This window comes from Corvus kubaryi, unplaced genomic scaffold (assembly GCF_017639235.1).
Source record: "Corvus kubaryi isolate FWS band 111438036 unplaced genomic scaffold, C.kubaryi_AGA036_p1.0 37354, whole genome shotgun sequence".
Taxonomy (NCBI): domain Eukaryota; kingdom Metazoa; phylum Chordata; class Aves; order Passeriformes; family Corvidae; genus Corvus; species Corvus kubaryi.
The window spans coordinates 162,064-189,752 of record NW_024581116.1 but is presented as its reverse complement, the minus strand read 5'-3'; the positions used below and the strand labels follow the sequence as shown (position 1 = coordinate 189,752).

General features: G+C 47.7%; 1 protein-coding gene across 5 annotated transcripts in view; it reads right to left on the bottom strand.

Annotated features, from left to right (window-relative positions):
- Positions 1 to 27,689, bottom strand: part of EXTL3 (exostosin like glycosyltransferase 3) — a 137,432-nt gene that overhangs the window by 44,103 nt on the left and 65,640 nt on the right. The window contains exons 1-2 of one of the 5 annotated variants that reach the window (XM_042032754.1): positions 8,655 to 8,801; positions 7,781 to 7,874 (exon numbers count right to left, since the gene is read on the bottom strand). The exons of 3 other annotated variants lie outside the window; for them this stretch is intronic. The gene's annotated coding sequence lies outside the window, so the exon portion shown is untranslated. Of the gene's footprint in view, positions 1 to 7,780; positions 7,875 to 8,654; positions 8,802 to 27,689 lie in introns of those variants that run through there. One more of the 5 variants, XM_042032751.1, reaches the window with a different exon arrangement.

The window sequence follows — 27,689 nt, the reverse complement described above, 5'->3', positions numbered from 1 at the left end:
TCCATGCCCTCAGATCCCTCTGTATTTACTCTTCATGGAGCCATTGTAATTGTTTCCATTGCCTGGCAAGTGCAAATCGATGCTGAGGAGTTCAGTGGCTCCTCACGACGAGTTCCAGTCCATTTAGCTGATCAAAGGGAGCCGCTTTGCCGAGCCCGTTCGCACCTCGCAGGGAAAAGGCACTTCCTCAAAATTCAAACGTACAACTTCAGCAGCAGGAGACCTGAAATTAATCCCTTTATTTAAACATTAACAACTTTAAGTGTCTCTAAGCAGTTGTAAAGGCTTTATTAGAGAAGACAGAGAAAGGCTGTGAGCAGCCAAGTCAAGAGGAAGCCAAGGTTATCTGCACTCACGTTCCAGGTATTAACTTTGACAACAAACTCACTCTGCAGTGTCTGTACCTGGAATAAAGGACAGCAACACCTTGCTGCCAGCTGAAGCTGTGGGCAGGGATGGATGGAGCAAATCCTCCCAGAATCCATTCCCATGGCCATGAAGGGTAAGATGTGCTGTGGGCAAACTGAACCTCATCGATTTGTCTTCTGAAACCGAGTGACCTCCTTGGCAGATGTTCATTACCTTGACAGCAGCACGGTTTCTGATGTAGTCTCCTGTGTGGATATTCAGTAGGAAAGCAAATGACTGGAACAGGAGCCTAGAGAGCTGATGGACCCTCCAGCTCAGCACAGTCAAACCTCAACTGCACAAAGCCTTGAGCAATCTCATCTACCTTTGCTGTAAGCAGGACATTGAATTAGAGACTTCCAAAGATCCCTTCCAACCTCATTTATTCTACAATTCAAAGAAATGCCAGAGAGAAGCTGCAAGCCTTTCCCGGAGACATCTGAACTAGATAAAGTTGTAATGTATAATAAAAACAACTCTTTGTAAGCTTTTCATTGAATGTATGAGCTGGTGGCAGCGAGGAGCCTCCCAGCACACTGTGCTTCCCTCACTCCAGCATTTACCTCTGGACACAGGAACACATCTCTTCAGTTAAGACACAAATACCCCTCTCACACTAAAATTCAAGGTGTTTTAGTGGCATTGTAGGACTTAATACTTGTAGGAGGTGATAAAACATTCATGAGAGCAAGACTGTGAGATTAAATGGGTTGGGCTGACATTAAAAGACATTTTATGGGACAGCCTTTTAAGGACCAGCTCTCTGCTCAAACACTACACAATCGTTTCCCCAAATCCTTTCGTGTATCCAACATGCAGAGAGATACACAAGGTGTGCACATCCCACCCTGGATCCTGTCTGGTTGCTGTAGTGGGAGAAAAAAAGCATGGATTAGATGCTGTCTGAATTGCAGGTGTCACCAGGTTTGGCATTGTTTTTTAATGCCTCCCTGTTACCGGAAAGTAACTATTGAGTTTCACCGAAGTCAAAAGCTCCTCTCAGGTTCGTTTTCCTTTCAGCTGCTCCAACACCTGTCTTGCCAAAATCCATTGAAGACAAAATCTATAGTTCCTAGGATTCACATTTTGGAATGGTTCCAAATGCAAAGGTTTCACCTTTAATACACTCTCGCAAGGCACACAGCAATCTCCCTGACTTTGCTGGTCCTGATCCAGATGGAAAAAAAAACCCAAAGCACAAGCCAGTGTTTTTGCTGACCAGGATTACCTGACTTAGTATCAGCAGCCTTCAAGGACATGCTCTAACACCCGAGTGGAAATCACCAGCGCTGGATGCAGTTCCCTTAAATCCTCTAAGCCTCTGCTTCTCTGCTGGAACAGCTAACTGCTGATAAACTCACTTTTAGACTATTTTCATAAAACTGAAGGTCAGCAAATGATTTGGTAATTAAATCTGTCACATAATTCTCAGCCTGATGCGTAACTCAAGCCAACTCCAGTGAGCAGAGTGGCAGGCAGGGTCGGCTGCCTGTCTGGAGGTGTGACAAGGCTGTGGGGTCACCAGGCCTTGGTGACAGATTCCTCAGAGCCACATCTTGCAGCAAGCTGTGTTTTGCAGCCTCTCCAAGCCCTGCCTACCCCACACCCACTTCTGCAGTTTGTCCATGTTTAGTGACACGTTCTTGCTTTGGTGGATCCCTTGGCTCTGGACAAGTCATCCTCCAGCAGCTCAGAAGTCGCCCCTTGCCCGGGGTGGCTTTGCAGATGAAGGGTGAGAAGTTGCACTGATCAATTCCCAGGGTCTAAAATGCTCCTGACTCTTTTCAAAGTCACTGAAGAAACATAACAATCCTGCCCCCAAAAAAGTCTCTGAACTGGGGAGGTTGTTCTGTTTTCAACCAGAGGAGGGCAACCACACACGTTCACAACGGGCAGCATCCTACTGCCTGATACAGACAAGTGCACTTTATTCCCATTCCCAACCACCAGAAGAGTTGTTTTATCTTTCCCATTCTGCCTGATTTATGTCTGTTCCCTTCCTTGTGATATTTAAAGAACATCTCCCAGTAGAATCACAGAATGGTTTGGGTGGGAAAGGACCTTAAAACTCATCCAGTGCCACCCCCTGCCATGGGCAGGGACACCTCCCACTATCCCACGCTGCTCCAAGCCCTGTCCAACCTGGCCTTGGACATTTCCAGGGATCCAGGGGCAGCCACAGCTTCTCTTGGCACCCTGTGCCAGGGCCTCACCACATTCTGAGTAAAGAATTTCTTCCTGAAATCCAACCTAACTCTGCCCTTTGGCAGTTTAAAGTAGCAGAGTATATTCCCCTGCTAAAGAGAATTCCTCATTCCCCCTGCTCAGCAGCAATTCCAGCAGCCAGATCCAGAACCCATCGAGCTTGGCCCAACTGTGTGTGCCACTGACCTACACAGAATTCATCAGTCCCAGCTGGAAAGTTGGGCACTGGGAGCAAGGAAACTGCTTGTGACATGGCTAAAAATAGCAAAGGGACCGCGGATATTTTCTCCCTCTTGTACTCCTGCCTGCCCTGCTCGCACAAACCCTTTGGAGCCTGGATCAGGCTGTGCTGATGCTCTCCCGCCAAGTTTGAATCATGAGATGGACGTGAAAAGGTCTGTCCAGGAGAGCACAACCACCCTAACTTTTATATCTTGAGGCAGAATATCCTGCAAGTAACGCCATTCCTCAGCATTTAGCTGGAAAACCCAGGGAAAGGCACAAGTTTGTGGGAGAGGCACCGGGTGACAGTTCTTCACCCTTTCCTCTCTTCCTGTGGAAAATTCAACAGCACAAGGCACTGGAGTTACAGGATGAGACACAGGGATTCACTCAGTACACAAAATGGAAATTCAACAACCCCATCAGCTCTGATTTTTAAGGACACTCATTTCTCCATCATCATTAAGCTCTGTGGTAAAAGCCACTTTACGAGCTCAGCTAATCTGGGATGCTGCTGTTGCATCATCACCTGATGTTGATAAACAACTATTAAAGAAAAAAAAAAAAGAGGCAAACAAATCCATGCTTCTCCTCTGGCCTGGGTGGTTTTCAGTACCATTATCAGTGAAAAAGGTGTTTTTTTCAGTACCATTACCACTGTGGTTTTGGTATGGACTGCCATGGTCCCAAGGCCTGTTCTCTGGCCCAAAACCAGAGGTAGAACCCAGCCACTTTCATGCTCTTGAGCTTTCCCACCCACAGACCACATCTGACTTGCCTTGGAGGTTTGATTCCTGGTTGTGCCAAGTTCTGGATCACATGGATCAACGGCAGCTGGCTGAGGTCACCGCTGGGTGGTTCCAGCCTGGACGAGCAAGTGAAGAGGAGCAGCCTCCCATGTCCTAAACCTGAGCTGGGCATCCATCTGGGAGCAGAGCCTGGCCCCTGGCTGGGGAAGGATTGGGAATCTCAGTTTTCCACTACTCCACAGCATTCAGTAACAAATAAATCCCATGGACCACACGGGGAGGGTTATTACTCCAGCACATATAAAGGAGACGTTGAAGTGACAGGAACTTCCCTTCCCACCTTTTGTGGGGATAATACAAATCAGCAGAGCAGAAACACATCCAAAACATCGCTTTTCAAAGCAGCAACAGATTTTTCTGTCAAAGGAGAGATTTCACAAGGATGTCTTGGGCATGGGTGGATTCATGGCAAAACAGTGAAGCGATGCGAGAGACACACGACCGTTTCTCCTCTCCGAGTGTCGAAAAGCTTTCAGGAGATTTATAAAATTAGAGCTGCTTATGATGAACATCTCAAAGGGAAAGGGGAGAGAGGAAGTGCTTCCCCCACGCAGCTCTCCAGCAGCAGCTCCTGATTGTACTCAGTGGGAAACACGGAGCACTCTCAGCACCTTCCCTCCCATCGAGCTCCAGGCACAGGGGAAGCTCAGCAATTTGCAGGATTTGGGTCGTTTTTTTTGTTCCCCTTCCCTCTCTCCCTCCCCATCCTCCCTTTGACAACCACGGAAAGAAAGATTGAGGAGAATACAGCAATTAAGGAATTTGAAGCCTCGCTACCAGCTACTCTAAATGCAGGCACATGAAGCAGCAGGATTCTGCTGGTGACATTTGGACCACAAATGAAGTCCCCAAGAGTAATAAACAATCAGGTAAAGAAATCTGGAAAGAAATTACCCAGCACACCTCATCTTCCTGGTCCCCATGAGATCCATATAAAATGTGTTAATGCATCTGATTATGATCTAAATTATATACAGAGGCTCCTGCCAAACACTCTGTGAAGTTTCTTTATTGTTAAGTTGGAAGCTGTTTAAGAACGGTCCAGTCATCATGTTTCAAATTAGATTTGGGGAAAAAACATTTTCCTACTTTACTGCTGGCTCAGAACACGGGAAAAAGTCGGGATGTGGGTTTTCTACGCTGAAAAAAGAGAAGGAAGAGTGGGAACAGAACAGCAGAAGAGCCAGTCTGTTTCCTGTCCTTTACTGTCACCTGAGCTGTGTGGCTTTACTGTCCCCACTCATGCCAGAGAATTACTGCAGCTTCAGACAGTTTTCTACATATTCTTTCCTGAAAGGCGGATAAAACACCAAGGTGTTCCCATACACACTCTCCACAGGCCCAAAAATTTTGAAAGAAAGGATTTCTGGAAGAGTCCTGCTGAGAAGACCTGGCAAAACACCATGTGAGATTTTCCCCGCACCTGTGAGGGCTACCTGAGCTGTCACTTATGCTGCCAGTCCTTTGTGCTGCCTGGAGGCAGGTAAAAAAGCTGGGTTTCCCCCCAGCATGCTATACCAGGACTGGAACTTTTAAAAAAAATAGAGATACACCCCTCCCAGGTGTATGCGCAAATTCGGGAGAGCACCCATAGTTTTACCTGCAAGCCTGACAACCTCACATGTGCTGAAACCTCCCCCAGCCCAACCTGTGCTTTCTCTCCTGCTGGTGTCTGGCCAATCCTTTGCTCCATGGATCAGCACCTCCTTGCCTCTGCAGGGCTGGATTCCCAAGTCAGAAGCAGAGCCAAGGTCACCTTGCTCAGAGGAGCTGGATTTTAAAAGGAGGGTCCCTGTATCTATTAGAAGTCTCCCATCCATTACCTATGCCCTTCCAAGCTCACAGCTGCAGCCACAACTGCATAAATCTGGACTAAGCAGGGCCCTGTGGAAGTGAAATAGGATATAAATAGTTCTTACAGGTTCATTTTGCTCTATACATGGATATAAATCATACACATACACACATATATATATGCCAGCTATCTGCCTGTACCTCATTGAATCATGCAATGATCTGGGCTGGAAGGGACTTTAAAGCTCATCCCATCCCACCCCTGCCATGGGCAGGGACATCTCCCACCATCCCAGGCTGCTCCAAGCCCCATCCAGCCTGGCCTTGGACACTTCCAGGGATCCAGGGGCAGCCACAGCTTCTCTGGGAATTCTGTGCCAGGGCCTCACCACCACTCTTATAGTAAAGAATTTCTTCCTAATATCTCATCTAACCCTGCAGATCTGCAGGAAGTCAGGGATGAGAACAACCATTTCTAGCCACCCGTGGTAATGCAGTGGTTTAAACACCCAAAAAATGCTTTAATGTAGGATCACAGGCTGGATCCCAGCCAGGCAACAGCACTGCTTTTCAAGGAGTATTTATCTCCATAAAACACTTCCTGAACAACGTGCTTGGTGCTTGAAAACAAAGCCTTGCTAAACAACCAGGTTTTAACCTGGAATTCTGCATGTTGGCATTCTCTGCTGCTCCAGATGAGTCTGATTCCCTTACACAGCATGGTGATTTTCACTCTTTTTAAGAAGAAAAGGAATTTTCTCTTTCAGTTTAACTTTGAGGCAAGATGGAAGACCACAGCCTGGCCTCAAAGATGTGAGATCTTTTGAACTCCAAGTCAGCAGGCTCTCACAGGAGCTGAGCTCGAGGGCTGCTCTGGAATAAATCAAAAAGGATTTACTCTTTCACTTGAACAAGGCAGGAAAAAAAACCTCCATAGATGCACAGATATGGGGTTGGGGGTGGGGAGACAGCTAAAATATTTAAAAAAAAATAAAAAAGGCAACTTAAGAATGCCGTGATGGTTTGATAGTCACAGTCCCATAAGCTAAACACCACCCTGCATGGTTGGATTTCCTGGAGGAAATCACAGGCACAGTTACTAAGCCTGCTGGAAGCAGTTCAGCCCAAGAATATAGGGAGCAGATGCTCCAAACACGACTCCCAAGGACACGGCGCTCCTGGAGAAATCCTCTGACAGAGAGTCAAAATGGGGGCTTGAACTGGCCGTGTGTTATTAGAGATGCAGCTGTGATTTCTTCCCAGAGTAGCAGAGTTCAAGGCCAAAAGGGACCTCGAGAGCACCTAATGTGCTTCATCACAGCCCATCACACTTCATCCAAGTTTTCCTAAGAATAGGAGTCAGATTTAGCAGCCAGATTCCAACCCGAGTAACTCTGGTGGCTCCCAGACACAATCCACGTGCTGCTTCCACTCCAAAACTTGGGCTGACAGAGCAGCTTTGTGCAGGATGCTGCTGCCTCTTGGTGTCCTTGTGTCCCTGTGCCAGAAAATGCCATTCCCTGGAACAGGCAGGAGTGAAATGACTCCGTGCTCCAGCCCCTTTGCTTCACTCCTGACACCTCTGCTGGAGCCCACACTCATCAGTGGTTTTGACAATACTCCAGAGCTGGAGCTTGCCTGAAGGAGCTCAGCACAGGGCACAAAATCTCATCCTCTGGCTTCCTCACAGGAGTGAGAAGAAAACTGGAGAAGGAGAAATGTGCTGCTGGCAGCAATTCCAGCCTCTGCAGTGAGATTGGAAGGCTCCCAGTCAGCCACACACCCCCGCAAGAGCTGTGCACCCATGGACTAATCCTCACACCTCAATTACAAAGAGTTTGGGGACAAGAATGTGCCCAGAGAATGATGCTAAAGAAGAAAAATGTTCAGAGCCCAACTTCCCTCTGAGCTGCGTGCAGGGATTTGGATCCCAAGGCACCCAGACACTGAGCTCAGACCATTAGTGACATTCAACACTGCTTTTAAAATCAGAATTTAAAACTGCTGAAACCAGAATATTGTGAAATGCTGCTCCTTTGCCTGCAGCTCTGCCAAATGAATTTGGCTAAAACTTTCAGCAATTAATGGATGATTAAATGGAAGAGCTGATGGCCAAAAAATATGTAAGGGACTTGATTAAAGCTCTGGGGGTGACATTGTGCCCTATTTTTACAAGCTTTCCTCATCTCACCATTATTTCAACTGGACTATGGGGAGCAGGAGAGTGTTGTTAGAAGGGTGTGAGAAGTTCTGGCAAATTATGTTAGAATCCAGCACGGGAAGAAGCAACTCAACCCCAGGCATGGGGCAGCCTAACACAGCAGAGCTCCTGTGTGCTTTACCTGTTGTTCCTTGGCTCAGACCTGTCCCACATCCCACATTGACTCCTTGACCACCTCTCTTCTGCCTCCCAGTGCTGATCTCAGGGTTTCCCTCCTGTGCAACAGAAAAACCCAGACAAAACCACATGGACTTAAGAAATCAGTTATGTATGGCCTCGAGGCATTGTACAAGAGAGGCACTCTGACACAAACATTCCTTCTGGGCCTCTCCAAACAGGGACTGAGCAACGTGGGAGAGTGGAAGGTGGCCCTGTCCATGGCAGGGTGTGGAATGAGATGAGCTCTAAGGTCCCTTCCTGCCCAAACCATTCTGGGATTCTGTGATTTATGACATGGTCTTAAGCCTGGAAGCTCCCACAGGCTTGACAATTTGGGCTGCTGGGGAGTAAGGGAGGCTGGAGAACACTAAAGGGGGAATCAGGCGCAAATGAGACCACCTGGAGAAGGGACATTGCAAATCTAAAAGGGATCAGATGTGGGTCACCAGCTCCCAGCTCCATCAGCTCTGAGCCAGCTTCCAGGCATTCTCAGCTCCCTTCACACAAAACTCTTCCTCTACGACACCTGATAATAGACAGCTCCCAGGTTACATCCGTGCGATCATTTCCCACAAAAATATTGAATAAAAGCATCAACTCCACTGTTCCGTAAGTGCCAAGGTCCAAGAGGATCACTGCAAGCCACCCAGCCCGACCTGTTCTGTGACACACCACAAGTTCCACCCACCAAGTCCAGCCTCAAGCCCAGCAATTCCCCCCAATTCTTCATCCAGCTTTTTCCCTAGCTCAAATCCTCTCTCAGCCACATTTCTACTGCTAACAACCACCTGATCTCAGCAGACAAACATATAAAAAATTAAAAGAAAATAAAATACCTTTAGTTAAGAAAAGCCCAAGGCTCCAGGATTATCCTTCGGTGGCGGGCGATGCCTTGGCCGTCCGTGGCATTTCCCTTTGTTTTAGAACAAAAGGGACCATCCACATCCTGCCTTCATCCTCCTACACAGCCTCTGGGACAGCAGAGCATCCCAACCTCCCTCTCCCCACCCTGACTCTCACTAATGTGTTCCACACTCAAAGCCTCTCCGCAGTCCCAGCTCCAACGCCGCTCCCAGCAGGGAGTCGGGGCTGGTCCTCGGAGGCTGGTGCTGCTTATAAAGGCTGCTTCCATCCCTGTCACTTCAGCTGGCAAAACACTTCCTGAGTGCCCACATCTTTGGGATACAAAAAGGAAACACATCACGATCGGAGCTCGTCTCTCCTGGCAGGCTGCGGGTCCTGGTACGGTTCCATCCGCACGCGGCTACAAAATGTTTGCAGAAACAAGAACAGCCACGACCCTTCTATCCCCTCCTTCCTTGCCTGATCGCAAAGCTTCTCCCAGAGTTCTCCAGAAATCACGAGTGAAGATGTTACTCAACAGCCACAGCCGAGGACTTCATTTCAACATGACCTGTGAAATATCCACTTCAAACCTCACCCACGCTGCACGAGCCCAGCATCTGCACAGCCCTCGCCGCCTCTCCTGGGTCTGGAGATGTTTTATGGCAAGCTTGGAATGCCGACAGTTTACAAAAAATAAAAATCTGTTGGTTTGGGTTTTTTTTCCCCAAAGCCACCAATTATTTTGAGCCTCTGAAACTCCGGCCACTTGGGGCAAAGGAGCCAAGGGACCAGAGCATCTGGCAATGGGATGCCCAAATCTATCAGGCAAACAAAGCACTCTCCTGAGAATCAGAGAATGGTTTGTGTTGGAAGGAACCTCAAGGATCATCTCATTTCAACCCCCTGGGACACCTTCCATTAGAAGAGAGCTTAGAGGTTTTTTTTTAATTTTAATGTAAGCTCTGGAAAACCTCAGGCTCTTCATAGAACAAATGCCACTTTATGATTAAAGTGAAGTCCCCTCTGTAATAAATACTATATAATTAATATGATGTAAAAATCCCAGCATATATGAACATTTTATTCTGATCACTGTCATTAACAACAATAACAGCATCCCAGCATAGGCTCACCCCAAAAAAAGGGTGGTTTCTCCTTACTTTCCACCAGAGAAGAGGAGGGAAGTAGCTGTTACAACTTCATTTTATATTTTATTAGTTTTTACAAACCAGCTATGCTAAAAGGTTGCACCAGTAATTTAAACTGCGTTTGTCAGCAGAAGTGAAGGACATTGTGGGATACATTTTATTCCAGCTCTTTTATTGCCTGGCTCCTTGGAGTGATTCAAGCAGCTTAAGGATTTTAGAGGCACTGTCACAACAGTATCTGGCCCGTCGCAAGTTGCTATTTTAACAAAAAAAAAGTACCCAAAAACTCCAACTTTCAAAGAACTGGCTGGACCAGCAGAAGCTGTTCAAGACTCAGCAACTCCTGAATGCCACCAAATTATTCCCTCACAGGGACAGGCACTTTCTGCAATGTTATTCTCACTTGGCAGAAGGGGAGGGGGATCCATAAAACGGGGAAATGCTGATTTTTGCAGCTCTGCCAAACCACAGGAACACACAGAAACACATCGTGACTCTCCCCACCCTCGGGAGCCAGCAGTGCTCTGTCACATCTGCTGGGACACAGACAGCAGGTGACAAGATGGGGACAAGAGCACAACGAGGCTGGCACAGACCCAATCCAGGAAAGCTTCCAACAGTGCTGGCCAGAGGAGAAATGTTTTGAAGATTCCTGAGACAGCAGGCATCTGCTTTCTGTCCCAGCAGCACCCCGGCGTTCTCCTGGACTCTTCCCGATGGATGATCAAAAAGCAAATTAATTCCTTGAACTCAAGGACCAACCCCTTCTCATCACAACCCCAAGCTGGTGGGAGATGCTGGTTTTCATCCCCATCCAGCTGCCCCGGACACCACGGGGCTGGAGGGGAAGAACATCCCACTGCTGAGACGTCTGCTGGCTGCTTGCCTGGCAGAGGACTCAACTCCAGACTCCATTAGGGAAACTATCCCAGAAAAACAGGGAAATGCTACTTTGTGGGAGGGTGGAATGAACAGGGCCGTTCCTGGTCAAAGCACTGCAGTACTTTGGGCACCAGATAAATCTGAGTGACCTCAAAGCCCGGTGTCCCCATTGCTCCCCAGGATGCAGAGCTTTCCTGAGGTCCCCATCTCCTACCCACACACAGCAAGCCATGAAACACACGTGGGTCACCTTATCCCACCTCCTGGGGTGCTTGCAGAGAGGGGGGTGCAAGGCTGACAAACCTGGAAGGGCTCACAGGGCCATGGGGTCACCTGCACTGATGCCGGGTCACTCTGTGCCATAGGCAGAGGAGAGAAATCCTCACCCTCACCCCGTCCAACCTGACCTCGGACACTTCCAGGGGTGGCGCAGCCCCAGCTTCTCTGGGCAGCCTGTGCCAGGGCCTCCCCACCCTCACAGCCAAGAATTTCTTCCCAATATCCCATCTAGCCCTGCCCTCTGGCAGTGGGAAGCCAGCAGATCTTCAGATGATGCCACACCAGTATTGGAGAATGGGTCATTCTCAACTGTCCCCCTTCAGCACATGCAGACACTGTGCCAGGAGAGCTCCATGTTTCCCAGAGCTTAAAATCTGTGAGGACAAGCAAAACTTAATTTGCAAAGAAAGATCCTTTAAGCAGAGGGAAAGTTCTCATACCCGGACTTGGGCGGTTTTAAGTTTGGGACATGTTTTAATGTATTAAAAAAAGTTTTTCAGGTCATCTTTGATGCAGAGTTGTCTGGGAGGGGGAGGCTGTCAGATGGTGTCTTAGCAAGGGAATATCTGTTCCCTGGGCACAGAGCCTTGTGAACTCCCTGTGGCACCTGCATATTCTGTGTTTGTACTCCAAGCCCCACGGACACTCCTTTGATGTGTTGCCATGTGGTGAGCTGGAGCTTCTAAAGGTCTCTGGAGATCACAGGATCTACGTGACAGATGTATTTAGTGGATAAGGAGCCTTCCATCCTTTGAAACAGAACTTTGCTGTGTTATCTTGTTTAAAGAACATGTAAATTGCTTCTTTTTTCATGCCTGATGCAGAGAGCAGCTGTGGACAGATGCCCAGGAAGGATCCATGAGGAATCCAGCCCTGCTCTTACACACATGGTCTCCTCCTGGCCTCTCCAGCTCGCTGCTCCAACATAAACAAGTGAGACCTACATCCTCCTGGAAATTAAACCCAGCCTCTCAGACATGTACACAGATCTCCTCCTGCCCCGCAGGAAACGGGGATGGAGAATTTGCAGCCCCAGGTGGCCCGGAGCAATCCCTGTTCATGGGGGCTGGGGAAGGCCAGGAGTGGAACACGCAGCACTGAGTGGCATCTTGGGATATTTAATGCTCTCAGTTTTCTTTTCTGATCTCATCTCTTCATTAGCCAGAGAAATTTGTCCATTTTCCTCTGCTCATCCTCACAGTGTTCACCAAAAAGCTTCTTCCTTTACTCCTGGTCACAAAAGCATCCCAATCTGCTTCCATTTCACTCTTCCCTGACAATTAGCCCCACTTGCTTCCCTATTTTCTCTTCTTTCAAGGCTCTTATCCAGGCTGGTTTTTTCTTTCTCTCACCTGCCTGCACCACCATTACTTTTCCCACTGTCAGAGGTGCCAATCTAAAATTCACTTGAGTTATTTGAGCTCATTCTCCTGCACTAAGGCAGACAAATACTGCAGCCGAATACAGAAATATGCCCCTGGAAATCATTCCTGGGATGCAACGCTCCCACCTGAGCTGAAGGCCAACGTGATGGAGACAGAGCAACACAAGCCCAGATCCACAGCTCTGGAAAGCATTCCTGGCATTCCCATTCCAAGTGCCATTAAGGAGATGCCGAAGTCCAGCAGACGTCTGGACAACACAAAACATTAAACTGAGCTCTGATATTTAAGAGCAGAAAAGTTTCCCAGGCTAATTCAGGCAATGTGTCCCATAAAACTGGCAAAAAACCAGTCCATTAACTGCATTTGCTCTCCAGCATTTGCTCCTGAATTGTTTATGCACAGAGGTTTCCCAGCATATTAATCCTCCAGAAAAGAACGTGTAAAACAGAGCTGGAAATGAAGGAGTGCTTGGGGATCCTGTTGTTTTGAGTGGGATAAAGCAGGAGGGGCCTACGGGGGGAGAAATCCCCACAAGAAAACTCCAGAGAGCCACTATTTACCTTCCCCTTCAGCAAACAAAATCCCACAAACAGGGAAATTAAAACCTGTTGTTGCAAGCAGAGACAAAGTCAAAGATTTCACAATCCTGCTGTGAGAAAGGAATTTTAACAGGCTGGTAGAGGATAAACTGTTAGTTTCTTCCATAAACCTGAACAAAACCAGTGGATTTCCCAGAAACAAATTGGGAAATTATCCCCTCGGCCCCAAGAGTCAAGTCCAAACCTGCCACCAAAGTTTCTTCACAGACTTTGCCAGGCTGGGGTTCAGGCTCACGATCCAAATTCAGGCAGGTTGGAGATGCCCTAAAAGCTGCCGAGTCACCGGAAGGGAAAGGGATTTAAGCTAATAATTTACCTTACAGCTGACCAGGAGCTGCCAGCACACAAGGCAGGGTGTAACTCTCACTGGAAATGCTCTGCTTAGAGCTCCGTGTGTTCCCAGTCACCCAGTCCAGATGCCACAATTCCCCTTTCATGCCCTAGTGCAGGAGAAACAACTCTCCACCTTGACTTTTGGATGGCCAAGTGACCACTGAAATCCCAAAGGGACAAAGATCCCCTTTAAAAATCCCTAAGTTTCCTCAGCAAGCTCAAGTCTGCCAATCGAGCTGACAGAGAGGGCTTTGCGTAAGAAAAGGAGGAATGCAGGGATTTCCAATGTGGAAATGAGGGTGGATAAGGAAAACAGGACATTTACTCTGGAACTGTTACCCCTAACATTTATCAACAAGGAGTAACAAGACAAAAAAACAATATATAAACTGGATATTAGGAATAATTTCTTCTCCAAAAGGATTGTGCCAGCTCTGGCACAGCTGCCCAGGCACGGGGTGGAGTCCCCATCCCTGGAGGGATTTAGAAGCTGTGTGGATGTGGCACTTGGGGATGTGGGTCAGTGGTGGCTTTGGCAGTGCTGAGGGAACAGTTGGACTCAATAATCTTAGAGAAGTCTTCCAGCCTAAATGATTCCATGATTAGGACTTACTTTGAGGGGAAAGAAGGATATTTTTCATCCTTATCTAACTCAGAAAAAACTTCGTTAAAGAAACCACTTTGCACACACTTCAGAGGCTCAAGACATTCGGGGATAAAATTGGACCTTCAAATTAAGGTTCTTCACGTCCCTTTCCACCTGAACCCACAGCTGGAGATATTACAAATCCTTTTCACCTTAAACCAGTTACGTGGCACAAAGAATTAGCATGAAAGTGAGAGATGCTCAAATGAACTGCTGCAACGAAGAACTCGAGGCACGTTAGAATCTCCCGGTTCTTCCTTCTCCAGCAGGAAGAACATTTAGAAGTAGCAACAATCCCCTTCCAGAAAATTGTCCTAAGCTTCCAGCCCACTGCCAAAATTCTTTCAAAAGGAACTGGTCCAAGAAAGAACCTCCACCATTTTATGGTGCAAAGCCACCCTCTGTTCCACGACAGCATTTTGCTTTCACAGCAGAAAAGGTGCCTTGAGATTTTTGTCTTCAAGAAAGGCAATGGAAACTTTCCTTGCTCACTGCCACCAAACTGGTGTCGCCCTCTCTAGATCTCAGCATTCCCACGGGTAAAGAAAAAGCAAGTTCAACCTCCAAAGATACATTCAAAGAGGCAGCAAATCCAACCCTTCCTGGGAATTTGCTCCAGTGATTAATCCCAGCCCATGTCTACCTTTCAATGTCACCTTCCAAGCAGCTTTCCCCATCCTCTCCAGGTCTCAGCAGTACCCAGCAACCTCTCCCCAAAGATGGGACTCAAGTTTTGGTCTCTCTCCTGACCCATAAACACAGTGGGAGAATTTAAAAGTTCAACTCTAGATCCTTTCACCCTGATCCAAAAGTTGCCCTGCTGCTCCTTCTGCAGGATCTCCAGCTTTTCCCACGTCTATTTTAACATACGGATATCAGAGCTAAATACGCTACTTGAACAGTATTTTCAGAAATGCAGTTTTTGGAGTAAAAACATCCTTTGGTCCTATTTCCCAGCTCACATGTCCGTAGATGGCATTAAACGCTTTTTATTCTGGGAACTGAAGCAGATTTGGCTGCTCAGTCCAAGCACAAGTACCTTTGCACAGCGACTGCTCCTGAAGGGCTGAGCCCTCTGCCCCAGGCACAGCCCATGATGCTCCCTCCATCCTCCAGCTGAAAAATCATCTGCATTACTCCAAGTCATCTATCATATTCTGGGGACGATTTATTACTCCACTGGTGTTGTGAACTCCACAGATTTCCTTGTTCTCTGTACTTGATGAAAATCACAAGAGCCAGGATGCAGCTACTCCTAAGAACCCTGATGATCACATTTGCAGCACTACAGCTTTATCACAGCCTTTCCGTGACTTTTATTTCCTATCCTGATGAAAAAAGAGCAGAGACAGGGGCTCACATGATCTTCACGACAGCTCTGATGCTGCCTGGTCACACAAAGATGAATTTGTTCAGTGCAGATCACGGAGAACCCACTCCTCCCTATAAGCACAAATTTTACACTCAATTTCTTTTCACTACGGATAAGAGAAAATTGATTAAGCAGAAGAGGTCCTTAAAAAATGAATCTTCTTATATGCTCTTTATCAAACAAAAATAGCCTGAAAAACTGGCAAATCTAAGTGTTTGCCCAGCAGATAAGACAAATCACCCTTCAGTGACTCTCACATTTCCCTCCCGCCGCGTGGAACTCCTGCAGGCCTTTGTCACCACAGGAACGAAGGGTGGTGCCACCAGCAATGATGTTTAATTCTGTAACTTCAACACGTGCAAAAGCTTTATTGGAAGGTTATTGAAGTTCAGAACCCTGCTACATTTTGTCACAGGCTCCATCTCTAAGGCAAGCAGGCTGCTTGCTGGTTTGGTTTGTTACAGAAGAACAACTCCTGCATTAATTCCTGCTGGGCAAACTGAGCATGGGGGAGATGTGTGTTCATCTCAGCCATTCTGCAAGAAAAAATATCCTGAATCAGAAAGACAGGCCCAGAACATTCTGTAATGCCCCACCATATTTATTTTTCTTGCAGGTCACCACCCACCTCTGTCACGGTGTCCCACAGTGGTAGGGAGGAGAAGAGAGATCCAACAGGCAGGAATTGTGCAGCAAGATTCTTTTTTTAAATTATTTTACAACTCTTTTTTAGACTTTTTTCTTCATAGTCTAATTGGTCAAAGGATCAGCCATCCCTTGGGGTGACTGTCTAAAATCCTAAAACATCCATTGTCAAAATATTTTTCTACTGTACTATAAACAAGGCTTTGCAAGGTCTCAGGTGTTCATGGTTTATAGAACTCTACAAATACCTTCCATGAGAGAGAAAAGTATCTCACGGGACTGGAAAGAAGCAAGAAAAGTTCTTGCCAGCAGCAATATTTGTATCCACACACCTCCACCAAAAGAAAAAGAAGGGTGTCATCCCCACTGTCCCCCATGAGGCTCCAAGCCAAGAGCCCAATGCCCCATCCCACCTCCAGCCTGGACTCTTACAGAAATACAATTTGTACAACCGTGTTTTCTGACACCTCTTTTAAAACCTTCTGAAGAGGTTTCAGCTCAAATCTGGCCTAGCATGAAGCTCTTAAGACACAAAGGTTGTGTCCACAAAGACAGGAGCCTCAGAGGATGGGCAAGAACCAGCAGCTGCTGCTCATGAGGGGATGCCTCAGATTCTAATACATCACAGAATGGTTTGGGTTGGAAGGGACCCTAAAGCTCATCAAGTTCCACCCCCTGCCATGGGCCGGGACAACTTCCACCATCCCAGGTTGCCCCAAACCTTATCCAGCCTGGCCTTAAACACTTCCACATTTATATACCTTTTCTCATCTTTACCACCACACAGCTATATGTGTTTACGTATATATACGTACGTATTTTCACATACTCAGAGAGGGCAGGTCCTACTAAACTCCATCATCCTGCAAAACTAAATCCAGGGTGTCCAAAACCACTGCTCTGGGAACAGTATTTCTGAAGAGATTGTTTCCAGCAACTTCCCCAAAATGACACAGTCCATGGGAACAGCAAGGACAGGATCCAACCCGAGGGTGATATTCAGTGATGATTAAGAAACACATATTTTCTCCCTCCTCTCCCCCTTAATTCCCTGCCCCAATTCCCTCAGTGCTTCCAAATTGGCCCAGCTTTGGTGGATTTTTATGGGAACTGCAAAAGGGATATTTGCCAGCCATCCAATCATTGCTCCCAAGTGCAGAGGCACCATGACTTGAATTGGTCACCCTGCCTTTATTTGTATTTGTTTTTAATTGTAAAGGAACGTATTTTCTCAGTCTCATCCTCCAAAACAGCTGAGCAGTTTTCATTACAGTCTTCCCAAAAAGCACCAGCAAGCAACTAGTTGGAATGTTCCACCTGAAGCTTGACATTAATATGAACAACTGAAAACAGGATTTTCAAACACAGGAAAAGCTTAGGAATGCCACCATTCCCCTCTCCCAGGTTAGGAACCTCATCAATCCCCTCTCAGGGCTTTCTACCCACCCTTCTCTGCTGGTTTGCTTTGCTTCAATACCCAATTTAGGCTGCCTGCTCCTCTGGAATAGACCTCAACAGTGTATTTGTCCATAAAAAACACATCAGTGCTGCTTTGCACCCAAAGCCACCCATTTTAGCCATGGTTTCACTCAGCCACTCCAACAAGTTTTTAAAAATTCCCTTTCGGTGCCCACACACAGGCCACCAGCAGGATTTCTGAGCAGGCAGAACATGAATGTGTGTTGTGACACACATTGAACATTTCCATAATCGGGATTTCACGTTACTCAAAAGCAATTTGATGTTTGGTTTGGGATTTTTTTTAAGTCTCCAGCAAACCCTGAAGCTGGGGATGAAGGAGAAGGGCAGGTCAAACATGGCCAGACCCCGTTTTCACATGATCCTTGGCCAACTCTGCTTCTCTATCGCCAAGCTACAAAAAATTCTCTCTCACAAAAATCAGATGGCACCGTAACCGAGCCCACCATGAAAAATAAGGAATCAGAAGGGAAAGGGATGGGCAGGATGCTGATAAAATCTGATGCTGCCAGTCTTGTCAGCTCATTACTTGAGGCAGCCTGGGCTCCCCATGAGGTCCCATGAAGCACGAATGACTTAATCAAGGGACCTCCCTGGGGCTGAGGGAGATGCTCATGAATAACAGCATCAAATCAAAGCCTGGGAAATCAGTGGCATCCTATAGAAAATTGATGGGATCAGCTGGTAAATCCTTAAGCTGTTAAGTGGTGCCTTGCTCCTGCCTCATACCAAAAAATTGCCCTGAGCAGAGCTGGAGGCACAAGGAATGCTAAAAAGCCAAAAATGGAGAGTTGGATTCCAGAAGTCTGCAGAAAACTGATCCACACCTTTGGAGAGTGCCACGAGGGACAGGACACAGGGAATGGCTTCCCACTGCCAGAGGGCAGGGATAGACGGGATATTGGGAAGGAATTCCTGGTTGTGGGGGTGAGGAGGGGCTGGGATGGAATTCCCAGGGAAGCTGTGGCTGCCCCTGGATCCCTGGGAGCGTCCAAGGCCAGGTTGGACGGGACTTGGAACAACTTGGGATGGTGGAAGGTGTCCCTGCCCATGGCAGGGGTGGAATGGGATGAGCTTCCAGGTCCTTCCAACCCAAACCATTCTGGGATTCCACGGTTCTAAGGCAGGAGCATCTGTGCACCTCTATGGGAACACAGTTTCCGAATTTATAAGCACATTTTTCATTTTCAAGCCAACCTGGACAGCAGCTTTACAGTCACCAAGCGCCTTGGGCACACCCAGCGCTGCAAAATCTGCAACGACTTCAAATTCTTTACTAATAACATATTCTCCATATTAATCTTCCCCAAATGATCCATACTGGGAATTTATGCATGACCCAGTATTAAAATCCACTGTAACTGTGTCTCTGAGCATGTCATGGAGCTTAAATACAGGCGAGCAGAGGGCATTAAGAGGCTGCTGAGAATCATTTTCTAGTACACCGGAAAGGACAAACTGGTTTTATGAGTGTGTGTTTTACAGTCTGTTTTTTCAAATTAAATCTAAAATAGTTCCCAGATAGAAGCTGCATCATTCCAACTTCAATCTAAGGAATATTTTATTTTAAAAAATAAAATAAAAAAAAGAGGTGAAGCATGAGAAAATATGACTCCACAGGAAGGCCAACAGTGTCTTGTGCTACTCAGAGAGGACTCAGAGACATGGTGACAAAAACCCTAAAGACTTTTTTCTGAGCAAAGATTCAAATAATAAGGAAGCAGTCCTAAAACAGTGGCATCAAAGTTTGTCCTTAATTCCACAATGAGTGCATCAGACTGTGGCAAATTTCTTTACAAAGCTCCAGGCATCCATGAGGCAGCTGGAGAAGGAAAAGGATTCCCTTGCCCACAGTGTTCTTATCCACTGCCTCCAAGTAGCTCTCCTTCTACAAATCAGTATTTTCCATTATTTTTAAGTATCCCATATAGCTCTACATGGCTCTAACCCTCTTCCCAACTCACAGCACCTCCAAAGCTGGAACTCAGCTTTTAATCAGCATCAGCAACGATGGTCCAGATCATCTCTGATTCCAGGGCTGGAGAGGTGATGCAGATCCCTCGTGTTTTGTCAAGCAAATGAATACTTGGAAGAGCAGAGAGCAGGAGATGAAACCAGGATCCTTGGAGTTGCACATGGGGGCAGAAGTGCAATCAGCACCTGGCTTGATTTGCATCTCCCACAAATTGCACGTATTTATAATTTGGTCAGGACAAACGAGGAGTGGTTTGATTACAGGACCCCAGGGATGGAAAAAGCAGCTCCCTTGGCAACTTCCAGCCTGGCTGCTGCAGGGGAGGAAGGAATAGGAGGGGAATCACTACAAATACCTCTCTTCCACAGTTCAGAGGGAACAATTCCCGTGCCCTACACACTGAGTATGGTTTGGTCTTACTCCCCCTCCAGTCAGGGTGGCCACACGCCTCTCCTAAACACCTCCTGGGTGTCCTGGCCATATCCCAGGCAAGAAACCATGGCCATCCATGGATCAACAGCAGCCCAGCACTCCTCAGCATGTCACCCTCCATCCCCCCTGCCAGAGTCAGATCCCTAGGGGTCACCAGGGAACAGAGTGAAAACAAACAGATGTGCTTAGAAAGAAATGCTTGGGAGGAACTGAAAGCAGATTCACATCTCCCACCCTTTACTCTCATTTCCTCTCCTTGGACCTGACCTCCTGCCTGCTAATGCTGTCCTTACTCCAGCTTCTGGCTCCTACCCCAACCCTCTTAAACTCCTCATCCATCATAAAATCACAGAATATCCAGAGTTGGACCCACCAGGATCTCAATCCAGCTCCTGGCCCTGCACAGACACCCCAACAATCCCACCCTGTGCATCCCTGAGAGTGCTGTCCAAGCGCTTCCAGAGCTCTGGCAGCTTTGGGGTTGTGACCATTCCCTGGGGAGCTGCTCCAGGGTCCAACATCCCTCTGAAGGAAGAACCTTTCCCTGATATCCAGGCTAACCTACCCCTGGCACAGCTCCAGAGTCCTGTCCCTGGTCACAGAAAGCAGAGATCAGAGCTGCCCCACTGCTGCCCCTCAGGAGGAATTATCCAGCCACCCTCCCCCCTTCTTTTCGAAGCCTTCCCATCCACACCAAATTCCACCCCACATTACAAATTCTGCTGGGCACAGAGATCCCATTACAGCGAATTACCAACGTGCTGCCTGTGCTTTGCAGCTTAGAGAGGATCGAGTTATGCCCCAGCTCATGACACGTCAGTACCATCAGGAAAGCTCCACTCTGCCTCAGGAGGGACAAAACCATCCTGGACAAACTGGAGAGCTGAGAGGGAAGAGTTCTGATTGAAAAACAATCTCATAACTGGGTAGAAATAGTGCTGTCAGCAGCAGCAAGACACACCGTGCCGGAAGGAGTCATCCCTTCTCCAAACAATTTTAGGCAGCGCAGTCAGGAGTGGCAACACCAGCTTATTCCACACTTGCTCCCTCCCAAAATCAATTTTCCAGCCGCACATCCATAGTTCATCTGCCAAGCGGCCCTGTCTTTGCTGTATTCACAGTTCTGACTCCCCTCAGTCGGAGCAGGGAGCTCTCCCTGGAGCTGGGATTAAACACAGACATCTCTGAGCAGGGATCTTTCCCCTCTCCATGTCACCAGTCCCTCTCTCTTCTACCAGAATCACTGAACAGCCTCTTGAAACCCCAACCTCACGTGAGGTTCTGCCGGCAACCGCAGCACAAAGCACAGGTTTCCATATTAATTTCTGCTCCCTGAAAACCCTAGGACACAACAAGAGCAGAATAATAACACCAATTACTGATATTTGATGCAGCAATTTCAGAGCCAATTAACATAATGAACCTCTGTCTCTTTCAGATGGGCAATCTCAGAACACTCCAGTTAAAGGTGAGGGGCTGAAGCACAGAACAGGAATGTTAAACACTGATTACAGGAAGGGAACTGCGAAAGATTTCCACACACTCCTTCCTCCAAAAATCCACCTCCCAGCCCCTCTCCACCTCCACACACACACAAAGGAGGACCTGTGGTATTTTTTATCTGTATTTTGATGGCACACTGAGGGATTAGAGTTGGAAGCTTTTTATGACAAAGCTCCAAGCCCAGCAGCCAACGATTCGGAGGAAAAAGAGGAAAGGGAAAAACAGCAAGTTCTGGGTGAGAAGCAGCAGATTCCAGCTGCTGCATGAGAGAGAATCCCCTGCACCAGAGGAACAGATCCATCCCTCTCACAGGGAATATACCTGCAGCCACGTGTGCTGTTTGCTCCACGCTGTGCCCTCTGCAAAATGCGGCTACAAAGGACCCACACTTGAAACACATCTGTGACACTTCAAATCATCGCAGAATGGTCTGGGTTTGAAGGGACCTTAAACATCATGTCATGAAAGACTCTTAAAAAATCAATCCTCCTGCCATAGGGGCAGGGACACCTTTCCACTATCTCAGGTTGCTCAAACCTGGCCTTGGACACTTCCAGGGATCCAGGAGCAGCCACAGCTTCTCTGGGCAACCTGTGCCACCCTCACAGCCAACAATTCCTTCCCAATATCCCATCTATCCCTGCCCTCTGGCACTGGGAAGCCATTCCCTGTGTCCTGTCCCTCCATCCCTTGTCCCAAGTCTCTCTCCAGCTCTCCTGGAGCCCCTTTAGGCCCTGGAAGGGGCTCTGAGGTCTCTCTGGAGCCTTCTCTTCTCCAGGTGAACACCCCCAGCTCTCCCAGCCTGGCTCCAGAGCAGAGGGGCTCCAACCCTTGGAACATCTCTGTGGCCTCCTCTGGACCCACTCTAACAGATCCACATCTCCCTTGTGCCAAGGACCCTTGTTTTGGAGGAAGAAGAACATCACCCTAACATTTAGCACATTAAGTGCTGGGGAAAGAACTTATGACTTGTGCCATGGGTAGGGGACTTGAGGGTGGCAAAGCTCGGGCCACCAGCGTGAGAAGGGGCTGATAAAGCCACACCACAGTAATGTGGATTTCCTGCTTTTGAAGCCACAGAAACGGTTTCAGTAATTTTTTTCTCTTCTTAGAAACTAACCAAAAGCGTGGGTACGGTGAGGGCAAACGGCATGAGAAGGAAGTAAAAAAACATAGGAGAAAAAAAAGAACAGAATCAGGGTCATATGGCCTCTGCCTACAAAGTGAACCTGTCTCCTCATCCCCCATTCCTCATCCAGGACACTTCCCTCCTTTGCTTCCAACTCCATCATAATCCTCATTTCATTCTTGGACAGTTCTTACACCTTTGTCCTTCTCTATCTCATCACAGAAGTGCTCCAGGAAGCTCCAGTAAATGCATTAGGATTTCTCCCTAAACTTTGTGTAGTCACCCCAAAAGGCTGATCCTTGCTGGAGCGCTACACAAGACACACACGATACCCACAAAAACCAGGCAGCTCAAAAAGCCATAAATACAGAACATAAAAGCTCAAAAAGCCAGAAATATAAAAGATCCAAAACACTGGCTGGGCTTTACCCAGACACTTGAAGGGCACAAACTGCCCACGGGGCGGGGTTGGAACTACATCTTTGGGGTCCCTGAAAACCCATATCCTGTGTTTCTGTGATTTCTTCTCCTGGGTAGAAAGGTTCCATCACATTTAATCACCATAAATCTCACAGTTCCTCAAATAATACAAATTGTAGACATATAAAATATGAGTCTAAGATTGTGAAATGAACAGAGTTTAATACACTAAAGCTTGTGCTCTGTCACATGGAACCAAAAAATCCACCCCATGATGCAGAAGAGGAGAAGGACCAAGGATGGGTTTCAGTGAGCCTCAAATAAACAGACTGATGAAAATAACATGAGGTTTGATTTTCAGATAACGAGGTCACACCAGTACAATCTGAGTGCTGGAATGGCCACAGCCACGCTTTGGGTTAAGCTGTGGCTGCCCCATCCCTGGAAGTGTCCAACACCAGGTTGGAGCAACCTGGGATAGTGGAAGGTGTCCCTGCCCATGGCAGGGGTGGAATGGGATGAGCTTTAAGGTCCTTCCAGGCCAAACCATCTGTGATTCTAAGCTCAGTCATCACCTCCAAGCTGTCACATCAAACACAGCAAGCAGGAGTTTTGATGTTTATTTGGCTACAGACTAACAAGGAACCAGGCTGAACATGCCCAGGGCTCTTGGTCACTGCCTTGGTGTACAACCAGAAGCACCAATTAACAGAACTTTGAGATACCTGAAGGCACTAATTAGGCCAATTAAGGCAAGAAAGAGCTAAACTACTTGCCCAGGGCCACAGAAAGCAGTGAACAAGTGGTGTTTAGGAGCCTTGTTCACAGCCCTGTTCCGCAAGCCGTGAGAGAACCCCCACAGAGCAATTCATGGGGGGACTGTGGGGTGAGAAATCTGTGCTGCAGCCAAAACCGACTTCCTTCCCTCTCCCTCCCTCTCTGCCCACAAAGACAAGAGTTTATGATGAGTTACTTCATGCAAGATGTACAACTTGATTTAAAACAGAAAGAAAACCAACAGAAGTCCCTCACACCCCTCAGGTACTCAGGGCACCTGAATGCTGCTGAAGGTCCACACTCCTTTGTGAGTGAGCAAAGCTACGAACAGGAGGAAAAAATCCAACTTCCCATGTGCTTCAGCAGCAGGAAGCACTGCCAGGGATCTCTCAGCCAGGGATCTCCCATCCCAGCCTCACGAACCCCACTGCTGTGCCACATGAGGCTCTCCTGACCACACAGCTTCCTTGGGAAAGCACCCCCGGGAACAAAACAGAATAAAGCTTACAGGGCTCCACTGCCTATGACTCAGGTATCCTGATACTCCAATTACCCTGGAGATGGGAATAACTAATTAATAAGGAGTCATGGGATGGAAGGGAGCAGCTAGATATTTTGGGTTAATTTAATTACTTCACCTCAAAAGCGTCCCGAAGCTCCAACAACAAGGGATTCCCCTTACAGCATCCCCGAGCACAGCAATACTCACACTACCTGTATTCCAACCTCTCCTGCAGCTCCTGACATCTCCAGCGGCTACAGATTTCCCTGGGAGAGGTTTCTGGCAGTCTCGCTGGTTTTCAGTGTTAGGATGTGTCGCGGGTTCGGTTTGTAACCGGGCAGAAACACCAATTTAGTGTAGTGGTTTGGTCCAAAATACTCATTACTGTTTATCTGCTGTGAGATAAGAATTAGGAGAAATGCAAAACAGGCACCAAACTTGAAAGAATATAAAGAAGTTTATTAACAGACCTAAAAGAAGAAGGAAAAAAAAATTATACCACCTTCAGAACTCTCCTCCTCCCCCCACCTTCCTCCCTTCTCCCACTGACAATGTTCAAAGACAACCCTTAAGATGTTCAGTCTGTTTACCACTTCCATAATAACCTTGTTCAGTCCATTTAGAAAGAGAAGTCTCTTCTTGCTCATGCTATGAAAACAGTATCACAACGAGACAGCCGCCCACTTCCAAATATTGTTCAGTCCATTTAGGAAGAGGAGTCTCTCTGCCTGCGTGTGAGTCCTTTTCCCCGACTTGCAGCTTTTCCCGCAACTGCCTTCGAGGGTCCACTCTTGAAGTTTTTTGGGGTATAATTTTAAGGTTGAGCCATTCAGAAACAAAAACAGAGGCCCTTCTCCTTCCCTGGGAGTAAAGGGTCTTCATCATCTTCATCGTTAGGACTATCTCTGGGAGCATCTCTAGGGACTGAGGTTTTCTCCTTTCCTATTTGGAGCAAAAGTCCTCATCTGGTTCATCTCTACGGACTGAGGTTTTCTCCTTTCCCGTTTGGAGCAGAAGTCCTCATCTGGTTCCTCTCTCCCTGTCCAAACTTCTCATGAAATTACAGCTGCGTCAGCATCTGCCTATCTCAGCGCAGGTGCTTTTGCTCACGAGTTGAACGCTCCACCCCCCATATCTTCATGGAATTACAACAGGATACTCTGATATATCATAGCTTCACAACAGAATTTCAGCTTTAAGCATCTCCTCTCTCTCTTCCCTCAGGTTTTCAGCTCTTCACAGCAGTAAAAGGGTTAATCTCACCTCGGCCTTGCAGCTTTGCAGCTGGAATGTTGAATTTTTCTTATCGCAGTGGAGAGGGGGGAGAGCCGAGCCGCTCCGGCTGCCCACGGCAAGGCAGTGGGGGGGGTTCCACGGCTGGAACAGGTCCATCGGCCCCAGGATGGCCGTGGCCCGGCCCGGCCTGGCCCAAGCAGGGCCTGGCCGGGCCCGCTGGCCCCCACACGGGCCCCGCAGCCACCTGTCCCAGCGCCGGAAACGAGAGAGAGCTTGGAGGGGGAGTTTGCCTATTCTTAAATGTGGATCACAGAGGTGATCACAACTTTAAGTGGCTTAGAGAATTGTCCATATTCAAACTGGCCAGCTGATAGGTTCTATCAGTTCCCAGAGGAAACTGTAAGCACCCCTTAGCAAGGACGTCCCTTCCGGGACTATGCTTGCTAACCTATGACAGGATGTAATAAAAAAGGAAATTCATGAATTGTCTGCAGCAATTTGAGGGAGATTTGTGGCCATAGCAACATTACTATAATCTGTGCTGCGGGGAACAAAAGCCACTTTGATCACGTCGTTCCCACCCTCCCCACCCCACCCATAAGGCTGGAAAACGCTGTCCAGACACTCCCCAGTCCCCAGGTGTGCTCTCCCACTGGCTGCCCCGGACATGAAATTGCTGAAAAGGGGATTTGGAGTGACTCTGGAAGGTTGTGCAGCACATTCACCATCCAGACAGACCATCCCAAGCAACCACCCTTGACAGACCACGCTCCTGTGCTGCTTTAGGAAGGGGACAGTGCCTGGTTTTCCCAGTTATCCACCAAGCACCAGCCATCCCACAGCTCCCAGTGAGGAGCCTGTGACAGCGCTGACTGGGCTGGGGATGAGCTGAGGACACTCATTGTGCTGGTAACAGAAAATAAACAACTCACCCCGGGTTTATCGCTGTCGGTGCCACGTGGCTGCAGGTTCTCCCTTGTCACTCACTACATTTCCTTACTCTGAAATTCATCCAGAGCATCTTTCGGCTCAGACAGGCTCTGGCAACGCTCCCGTGCCATGCCTAGCTGGGGGTCTAAGCTGCACTCAGGCCTGCAGGCACTCCTGTAATGCAAATAAAACAACGAACCAAACCACTGAGGAATTAATCTAACGAGCTGCCTGCCTGCTCCCTGTGCCGTACGGCTCCCACAAGGAAGATGCCTCCGGAGAGGCCGGGCAGCCCAGTGAGCTGAAGGCAGAGATTCGTATTAATGCTCTCACTATTTTTAGCTTCACAAATCAGGGAGAGCTGACTTGTGCTTCCTGCCCCCAGCAGCCACAACATCTGGGCTCTTTATGGTCATTCAGGCTCTTTTTCCCACAAGGCAGAGCCTGGAATGTGGCAAGGTGGAACACTGGGAATGGGGAAGAGGCAGCAAACTTTCCAAATTAGTAGGCAAAAGCAGAGGGCTGCAGTAATTCCACAGCTGGGATAACTCAGCAGCAGTGATTACAATCTGCCCACTTAATTTGGCCCTGCAGTTTCTATTAGAGGCGCAGTAGGAGGAAATTCCTGTACAGTAGTTAAGGCAAGGGCCGGGTGTCGGGTGACTGGGGTTTGATTCCCAGCTGTGCCTCAGCCCTTCTGCGCAACCTCAGGGAACTTGCTCCGTCTGCTCCGGTTCCCTGGCTCGCAGCATTCCTTGGGAATTCACCAGGGAGCTCGTGGGTCACAAATAGCAACTGAGAGGAGAAATATAATCAAAAGCTACTTCCTGTTCAGCAGGATGTAAAGCATCTTACAAATTTGTTTGTAAGGCGACCAAAAGATGGAACTACTACACAAAACTGATTGATTGGCATCTTCCAACCATCTCAGTTGTATGGGAAGGAAAGGGCACAGCCTTGCTGAGCCATTCCCATAACCCCCACGCTACCAGGGAATCTATCTGAGAACACATGTCTTGATAGTCTCAAAATATGATCCTGGGAGACAGGAAAAATTAATCATCTTGTGCTGGTCTGACTTCAACTACTTCATAGCTCTGACTCTGAAATAAAATCTGAGCATGGGAGCAAGAAATGCCAGGAAGATACAAGGACTCAAATTTGAAGCTTAAAATTAAAAAAAAAAAATTAAAAAAAGGGCATTGAACCCCGACAAGTTAAACACAATAAAACAATGAAAGGAAGGAGGAAAGGGTGCTTATTGCTGACCCCTCAATCATGTAGCTCTGAAGTTTGGGGTTTTTTTGGAAGACAACATATTCCAGTACCCAGGAACTTCTGGTTTTCCAGAGC